The sequence below is a fragment of the Canis lupus genome, chromosome 12 (assembly GCF_048164855.1).
Source record: "Canis lupus baileyi chromosome 12, mCanLup2.hap1, whole genome shotgun sequence".
Taxonomy (NCBI): Eukaryota; Metazoa; Chordata; class Mammalia; order Carnivora; family Canidae; genus Canis; species Canis lupus.
The window spans coordinates 6,172,650-6,181,659 of NC_132849.1; the positions used below are offsets into that span (position 1 = coordinate 6,172,650).

The following is a 9,010-nucleotide window of genomic DNA, read 5'->3' on the forward strand; positions in this document are numbered from 1 at the left end:
CCACCTACTCCCTCTACAATTACCACACACACACATTTCCCACTTCCCTATCTTCCTAATTGTGATGATTAATTTTATGTGTCTACTTGCCTAGGCCAAGGTACCCAGATGTTTGGTCAAACATCAGTCTAGATGTTCTTGTGAAGGTATTTTTTAGATGAGATTAACATTTAAATCAGTCGACTTTGAGTAAAACAGATTATTCTCCATAATGACAGTGGGCCTCAGCTAATCAGTCGAAGGCCTTAGGGGAAGAAGACTGAGGTCCCCCAAAGAGGGAGGAATTCTGCTTCCAGACTCCGCTCCAAGATTAGAGCTACAACATCAGCTCTTCCCTGGGCCTCCAGCTTGTTGGCCTATCCTGAAGACTTTGGATTGAACAGCCTCCACAATCACATGAGCTAATTCCTTAAAATAAAAATTTATCTCTCTCTCTTTCCAATAAATAAATATATAGATATATAGATACAAGTATAGAGATTTTATATACACATATATATCTCCTAGGTATGTATATATATTTATATAACTCATAATTAAATGTGATCAATTTCTGTGTAACATTTTCTCCTAGCACTAACAATTACCTTATTTTTCCATTTGCTTAGTTTTCCATGCATTTGTTACTAGGTTATAACCGTTTTTTTTCCAGTTCTGTAAATCTCCCCTTGACACATTGAAACACACATAGTTGTGTTTTGTTTGTTTTTCAAGAAATCTCTCCTGACACATTCCTATCTCCTCCAGTCTGGACTGCTTTTTTAAAAATCTATTTATTATGAGAAACACACAGAGAGAGAGAGAGAGAGAGAGAGAGAGAGAGAGAGAGAGAGAGAGAGAAAGCAGAGGGAGAAGCAGGCTCCATGTAAGGAGCCTGTTGTGGGATTCAATCCTGGGTCTCCAGGATCAGGCCCTCTGCTGAAGGCAGCGCTAAACCGCTGGGCCACTGGGGCTGCCCCTAGTCTGGACTACTTGACAGCTGTCATAATACCTCCCTTTACTTCACCATCAGCTTGGGGTTTCCATTGCCCCTCTTTTGTTAGGTCCTTTGCTTCAGGGATTGCAAGTGGTCTCCTTTCTTCATTCCTTCCTTCCTGTTTATGGTGTATATTCTCCAATAACTTCTGTAAAGAAGTTGCTTAAGGACTAAACTCTTGGAGACATTGTATGTCTGAAAATGTCTATTATATCCATATCTGTATTATATCCATTAATTGATATTTTACTAAATAGAGAATGTTAGGGTGAAATCATTTTCCCTTAGATTTTTCACCTAGGCTGTCTTGTTTCCCTGGTAAAACTAGGAAACTTCCCAGAACACCAACATCAGATAAAATCACTCTATAATCACGATGAAGCAAAGCAAAGCAAAAAAAAAAAAAAGAGAGAGAGAGAGAGAGAGAAAAGAAAGAAAGAAAGAAAGAAAGAAAGAAAGAAAGAAAGAAAGAAAGAAAGAAAGAAAGAAAAAAAGAAGTACTTCATGATTGTTCGGAGGCAGAAGAACTGTAAAGCATCCCCCAAACTGAGAAGGCACTTTGAGTTGGAAAGACAAATCAGACGACAGTTTACAGTTTCTATACTGGGTAACTTAACTGACAGGGTTGGGGGGTGGGGAATTGGCCCACCAGTCAGCTGCTCAGCTATTCTCCACAAAAATCCAGACCTTCACTCACAGATTGGAAGGAGATGGGACCTGAGGGAGACCCTAACAGTGAGATCCAAGTGTTCACACAATTGTGATCATTAGCTAACATTAACAGACCTCCTGCCGACACCTGTGCATCAGGAGGCCAAAACTATGTTATCGAGGTTTGTATCAAGGTACTCTTGGTGCTCTTGTCTCCTCTGAGATCACAAGACATCTGGGGGAGCAGGGGCTTTTGAAGAACATAACAATAGAAAGAGCACCAAAAGGACAAATCAAAATGCCGGCCAAAACCGGAGTCAGTATGGCCAGTATGCCCACAGTGATCATGTCTGAGCATGAACAGCACACAGTCCAAACCACATAAAATAACCAACCTTCCTCTTCCTTTCTCAACCACTAATAGCTACTGTTACTTCTTTACAGTTTCACATTTGGCTCTGTTCCACTCCTCCCACTTTTTGAATAAAAGTTACTAAGATTTCCAAAGGTAGAATTGCCCCCACAGTTCCCCATGGTGTATGTTGTCTCCTTTGTTGCAATGGGCCAAATCCAACTTTGATTACAAGTTTGTTCCTGATGGTTATATACTGGAGGGTATCAACATTGTAGGGAAGGCAGATGTCACTCTGATTCTTGACTATTTACATTAAACTGTTCTTTCATCTCCCTTCCCAAAAGCTTACAGCATCTCCTCTTTGTCCCTACTGTTTTGAAACTGGTCTATTTTTAGCCACTATACTGGGAACTTGAATGGTCCTTTCAATAGGGGAACTTGGATTTCTTGTGTACCCCTCCAGAGAGGTTTATGTATATACAGGTAAAAGTGTATATCTCTTGCAACTACCATTATTTCCCTTTTGATACAAATGATTGCACGTTATAGGATCATTCCTCACTTTGGGATCTTCACTTGATTTATATCTCTGTGAGTTTAAGTTAGCTTTTGCTGTATAACAAGCCATTCCAAACTTATTGTCTTAGAATAACAATAATGTGTTACTTTTTAGTGCTTCCGTGAGTTGAAGTTTTTCTGTTCTGAGCCAACTAATTTGGGGCTGGCTGTTGAAGGATGGATGGCTCAATCATCTGTCTGAGGCATAGTTGAATTGCCTAGAAGAGCTGGGATGAATCTTTTTCTCCTTGTGATCTCTACAGCAGACTAGCTTGAGGGTCTTCAGATCATGATTTTAGGATTCCAAAGGCAGCAAAAGGAGGTTAATCCTCAAAGTGCAAGCATTTTTCAAGCCTGTGTTTGCATCAGGTTTACTACGGCGCCAACGTTGACCAAAGCAAGTCATAGAGCCAATCCAAGATACAGACGGGAGACAAATAAGCTCCACCTCCTGATGGGAGGAGCTGCAAAATATTACAACCATTTCTTTTCAATCACACCGCATTGGAGTATCAGGAACTTCCTCATTTTTTTTTTTTTTACAGCTAGCGGAACCATATTTAGTTGTACAGTTGTACATTTAGTTGTATATTTGGTTACCCTCCCCAGACTGGTGGACATTTAGAGAGGTTTCCACTCTTTTACTTAATGAAAAGTGTTCCATGAGTAACCTTGTATATGTTTAATTTCAAACGTGTAGGTATATCATGGGATAAATTTCTAAATGTGGATTTAAAAAGTTTTTTTAAAAAGCTTATTTAAATTTTTGATAGATGTTGTTTAAAAGGCACCCTGTAGAACTTGGGCCAATTTACCCTTGAATGTTGAATATCTTTCTTTATGAACAATAGAAATTTATATTTTCTATTCTTTATATGTTTGCTATTTTTATTGGGTTGTTGGCTTATTTCTTATTGGTTTGTAGTTCTGTAAATATTAGGAAAACCAGTCTTTTGTATATATGTATGTTCTAAGAATGCAGGTGTTGGGTATGGTTTGGTGAAGTTGGTGCAGCCACAGGAGAAGAGAAACAGGCTTGAAAGGAAGAAGTTTATTATACTCACAGTCCCAAAGAGGGGGGTCATGTTGTGCAGCACAGGGCCACATAGAGGCATAACCAGCAGGGTGCTCAATTTCACAGGCGGAGTAGTAGAGACAGGAGGACCTGTGGACCTAAGTCTCTACTGGGTCTTGGGTGGGGTCCACGGAAAGCAAACCAAGAGAGGTATGGAGAGAATGGGAAGCAAGGTTGTGGGTGAGGAAGAAGACAGGAAGGGGAAGTTAGAGTCCAGCGATTTGCGTTTGTTATCAAGGGGTTTCAGCTGTTTTGGGATGTGAGTTCACAACTAGGGCAGTGAAAAGGATGTTAACCACCAATGCATGAACTTAAAATGGAGGATTTTTAATGCAGTGCGAGTTGCAAATATTTCTCAAATTTGTTGTTTGTGTTTGGACTTATGCGGATATCATTTGATTTATGTAGTCAAATGACCTGATATTTTTCTCAAGATTTCTGAGTTTATGTCATAAACAGCTTTTTTCACACACACCCAACATGATAAATAATCGTTTCATGTTTCTACAAGAACTTTTATGTTCCTCTTTATTATTTTTCCAAGTTTTTAATTCCAGTTAACATAGTGTTATATTAGTTTCAGGTGTATAATTTAGTGATTCAACAATTCCATACACAGCTGGTTCTCATCATGAGTGTTCTTTATTACCATTTAAATCTTTGATTGATTTGGAATTTACCCTTATATACAGGCCATGATATTCACTGACCATTATTTTTCCCTAAACACCTACTTCGTTATTCAAAACTGATGATTAGAATTATTGGTTCAAGTTCAGACTTTGCGGAGCAAAACAAAGGCCTCCCAGCGAGCGCAACGCTGCAGAGCGCCCGGCCGCAAGCTCCGAGACTGCGCAGGCCAGACTCCCCCCCCGCTGCCCGCTCGCTCGCGCCTGCGCCCCTCGCGCCCCCTCGCGCCCCGCCCACTCGAGCCTGCGGTCGGCGCACGCCCTCCCTTCCCTGGCTCTTCCGCGTCCCTCCTCCGCCTCCCCAGATCATTTTCCAGGGAACCCCCTTTTTTCCCCCCGGTTCGAGATCTTAGTAAACGAATTTTATTTCACAGCCCTTTGCGGCTGGTGAACGCTTCAAAACCTGAAAAGCAAAAGCAGATGCTCCTTGGCACCTAGTGGAGAACATTTTAACTAGCTAAGAAGGGCCTTCGAGAAGTGAATCCAAAATTTCCCACCACTGAGCGGAAGAGGAGGAGAGTGTTTCCATCCCGTCCTGTCCTAAGGCGTCTTCTCGGTGGAGCAGAGTCGCAGCAGGACGTAGGGGGACCCCCGGGGGCAGGAGCTCCAGCTCTTGACACTTTCGCCCCCCGGAGAAGCCTCCTCTCCCCCCAGCAGTAGGTCAGGGATCCTTGTATCAATGACCAGGATCCCCGGTTCGGATTCCTTATTTTTCCTCAATTTGGAGGGAATAGAGAAGATTCCTGGAAGACCTTACGGAAGTTTAAAACAATAGTGGCCGCAATGACTTTTTATAAGTTCATAATTGTTGATTGTCAACAGAGGATTTGATAGGAACTGAATAGTTAAAAAAACGTGCTCGCGCCCAACGTGGGGCTCGAACCCACGACCCTGAGATTAAGAGTCTCATGCTCTACCGACTGAGCTAGCCGGGCGCTGGTCGGTTGGCTTCTCTTTAGAAATATCATTTCTTTGGAGAGACAGGCCGCAAGGTCCATATACTCGCTAGTTACTCGTTCTTTTAAGCCCTCTGGCTCTAAGATTTTGTGAACACAATAGTAGCTTTGCAGTCCCAGGACTGAGGCTTGGAGAGAGTGATGGGGATTGCGCGGGGCCAGAAGACGGGGAATTAGGAGGCCTAAAATCTCCGTGTTTCCGCAAAGTCCGCGTGGACCGGGCTGCTTTGACAGCCGGACTTAAGGCGTGCGGACCCTTGAGGAGGAGGCGAAAGAGCGCGAGGGCCCGGGGATGAGAGGCGCAGACAGCCGGGGAGGTGGGGCGTGGGGGCTCGCTCTCCCCGGACCTTGGGAATCCAGCCCCTGGCTTCTCGTCCTAAACCCTGCAGACCCAGGGTGGTGGGTGCAAGTGGGGCTGAGGGACGCATCACTGAGGACACGAATTTGTTTTTAAATACTAAAATCTTGCGTGGCTTAAGTAAAAGACTGTATTTATTAGGTGTGAACGTTCCAGCGAGATTTCAAGTCAGAGGGGAGACAGAGCCCCAGGCGATCTCACTTTGCGCTCCCAACTCTTCGTTTTTCCCGCGTCCGGTACAGGCGCTGAATTCAGAGTCAGAAGCGAAGGATCCTCTCGTCTGCAGGCTTGGTGGCAACCCCGAGGCCCCCTACACCGCCCTGAAGCGCGTCGCTGCCAGAACTGGGTAGGTGAGTCTGCCTCGGGTGGGCGAGCCTCGGAAGGAGCGGAACAAAAGCAATTCACCCAGTTCGTGGATTGCACTTCAGGGAGCCTGCTTAGAACCAAAAGAGAGTAAAACTGTTTTCAACCGTAAAATAGAAGTAAAACGCCAGGCTCGCCAAGGAGACATTATGTGCCGTGACTCGGATTCGAACCGAGGTTGCTGCGGCCACAACGCAGAGTACTAACCACTATACGATCACGGCGCGCCACCCGCCAGGCGACACACTGCGGCTTAATTTTAGCCCTTTAACAGGACCCCTTACGAGCGGCCGTGTCATCTGCCCGATTCAAACGGTCTGCATCACTCAAAACGCCCAACAAATGTTTCCACTCCACAATCTCGATGTCTCCATCCCCGAATCTGGGTCTGAGCTCGAATCCCGCGTGCGGGCGCCAGCATCGTCCGTCGGCGGGGCAGCGGCCGGGGACCATCCCAGCACCCCCACCCCGAACTCCTCTTCCCTCCTCCCAAAAGAACCAAGCCGCCCCGAGGATTTCCCTGTTTGCACCTCCAGCTCGTGGCCTGGAGTAGAGGCTCCTGTCCCCAGAATGGTGGGACCGGAAGCGGCCCTCCTCTCGTTCCTCTCGCTGCCCTCGCCTTTGCAAGCGACGTGGCGCTGTCTCGGGAGCTGCGGCCCCTGGGGCTGACTTCTTTATTCTGATTTCTCAGTGAACTCGAGTCACATCTGAGGACTTAGGAAAACAAATCCGAGCAGTCTCTGTTTCAGACACTTCCCTAAAGGTCCCCAAAGGCTAGTTACCGTAAACCGGTGGTGCGACCCCAGCGGCCGAACCCAGCACACGAACTTGGCCGAGGGTTGCAGCCGCCAACATCCCGGAGGCTTTTTTTTAGGAGAGACTCCCCCAAAACCAGTAATCTTAGAACGCAAGGATGATCAAAAGGCTTTCCTTTCCCCATTGCTTTACTGAATTGGACTTCGAATATGGGGGAGTAAAAGAGAGGGCAGCAGATGCGTTGGCCGGGAATCGAACCCGGGTCAACTGCTTGGAAGGCAGCTATGCTCACCACTATACCACCAACGCGGTGCCGGGAGGCGCGGGTCGATTTCATTATGAGGAGTATCTGGTGCAGAGCTTGGTCACGCAATTCCCCGGGAGCTGTATTAGGGGATTACTAACACAAAGCGAAAGGAGGACGTAGAAGAGAAGCTCTCTAGCATTTCTCCTATGATTATATTAAAAATTCTTTGGCGGCTTCTTATGGATTCACACGTTTAAAAAAAAGCCAATTCTAGCTTTAGCTTTTGTCGTTTGAAGGGGGCGTCTGAAATCCAGTTAAGGAGTGAAGGCTACCCTGAGGGAGTCATTAGGCATTTCAGAGTGTTTTCACAGGGCAAATGCATTAAGGCAAAATTGCAAATGAGAAAGCATGCGCATTTTAAAACTTTGAATACATATCGCCAAATTGCTAGGTGGCGATAACACCTGTTTTCGCTATTACCATATCACATCAGTCAGCGGGATCTCGTTATGCTTTCCACCTTCACAAAAGTGCAGGATAAAAAGTCTTATCTCAATTTGCTTTTATTCTATTACTGTTGAGGTTGACCATTTTTCAGACTTACCGATTTTTTGTATTAGTTTTGAGAATTACTAAGTCATATGCTTTGTCTATTTTTCTATTAATTCTTTATATTGATATTACTGATTTATACTACTTTGTCATTGGACTTTTAATATTATTTATAGGAGTTTTAAATGGGCAATTTTCTGTTACGTAGTCTCACTTAAGTTTTATCCTTTATCATTTCCGTTTTTGTTTTTGTCTTGGAAAAGTCTTCTATCCCATACTAAGATAACTATGTATTTTTCTTAGCTTTTTCATTGTTTCTACTCTTGAATTTAATTCTTTAATTAGTTTAGCATATGGTATGAGGTAGTAATTCTACTTCCATGAAATTATCCTAAGGAAATAGGGATAAACACAAAGATGTACCTACACAAATGTTCATCAAACTGTTATCGGTAAAGCCAAAATTTTAGGGGGTAGGGACTAAAATTCCAGAAATAAGTTAGATTAAATCCACTTTGAAGAAAACCCACATGAGGTTTTTTTGGTTTTGTTTTTGTTCTAATTCTATATACATTATACACTGCTGGTGGGAGTGTAAATTGGGATGACCTTGTTGCAAGGCATACTGGCAATATCTATCTACAAATACACATATCTTTTCAACCAGTATTTCAATTCCTGGGCATTTTATTCCACACGTGCAAAATGACCTACGTACAAGATTATTTATGGCAGCATTGTTTGTAGTAGCAAAGGATTAGAAATAATCTAAGTGTCCATTAAAAGGAAGTTGGTTCAATTAATTATGGAATATCATCAATACAATGGAATTGTGCTATGAGAAATACTATGTGCCGTAAAAAAGAATGAGGAAATTAATGTCTAATATTCACATACAATCTGCCTAATATATTTCAAAATATGTTGTTGAGTGAAAAAGGCAAAGTGCAGAAAAGCGTGTATCGATCGTTATCATTTGTGCAAGGGGGGAGCATATTTAAATATATAAATATCTAGGCATGTACTTGTATTTGCATAAAATATTTACATCATTATAGATATGAAACAACATTGTTTGCCTTATTAGAGGGAAACAGGATGGAAGAGGTAAAAATTAGGTTTGTCAGTTATATCCTTTGCATATTTGAATCCTAAATTATGTAAATATATTACCTTTTCAAAAATTAAATTAAATTAAAAGACGTTAATGACGAATGTTTATTTCCATCGGCAAGTGTTGGAAATATATTAACTTTAAAAATACCTGGTAATAAAATAGTCTGAATAACGTAATTCCAGGTCTGTTTTTAAAATTGGGCGTCAACAGTTAACAGGTTGGTAGAATTGTGAACAACTTTCACTTCGTATATTTCTGTGTTACCTATATTTCAGCTTTGGACCAATGGGGGAATTGACTAGGAGAAACAATGTTAATTATTAAAAGGATTCTGTGGAATAGTTTTAAAAAACGTCA

At 42.8% G+C, this 9,010-nt stretch overlaps 1 long non-coding RNA gene and 3 other non-coding genes across 4 annotated transcripts; all 4 read right to left on the reverse strand.

Moving 5' to 3' along the window:
• Positions 1–5,166: 5,166 nt before the first annotated feature.
• On the reverse strand, positions 5,167–5,239 carry TRNAK-CUU (transfer RNA lysine (anticodon CUU)). Its single transcript has one exon. It is a non-coding gene; the product is annotated as a tRNA-Lys (tRNA).
• Positions 5,240–5,734: 495 nt separating this feature from the next.
• LOC140601004 (uncharacterized) lies at positions 5,735–7,385 on the reverse strand. The gene is made up of 2 exons (XR_012004067.1): positions 6,512–7,385; positions 5,735–6,051 (listed from the first exon to the last, which is right to left on the reverse strand). It is a non-coding gene; the product is annotated as an uncharacterized lncRNA (long non-coding RNA).
• Positions 6,134–6,205, reverse strand: TRNAH-GUG (transfer RNA histidin (anticodon GUG)). Its single transcript has one exon. It is a non-coding gene; the product is annotated as a tRNA-His (tRNA).
• On the reverse strand, positions 6,975–7,046 carry TRNAG-UCC (transfer RNA glycine (anticodon UCC)). The gene has a single exon. It is a non-coding gene; the product is annotated as a tRNA-Gly (tRNA).
• Positions 7,386–9,010: the final 1,625 nt, after the last annotated feature.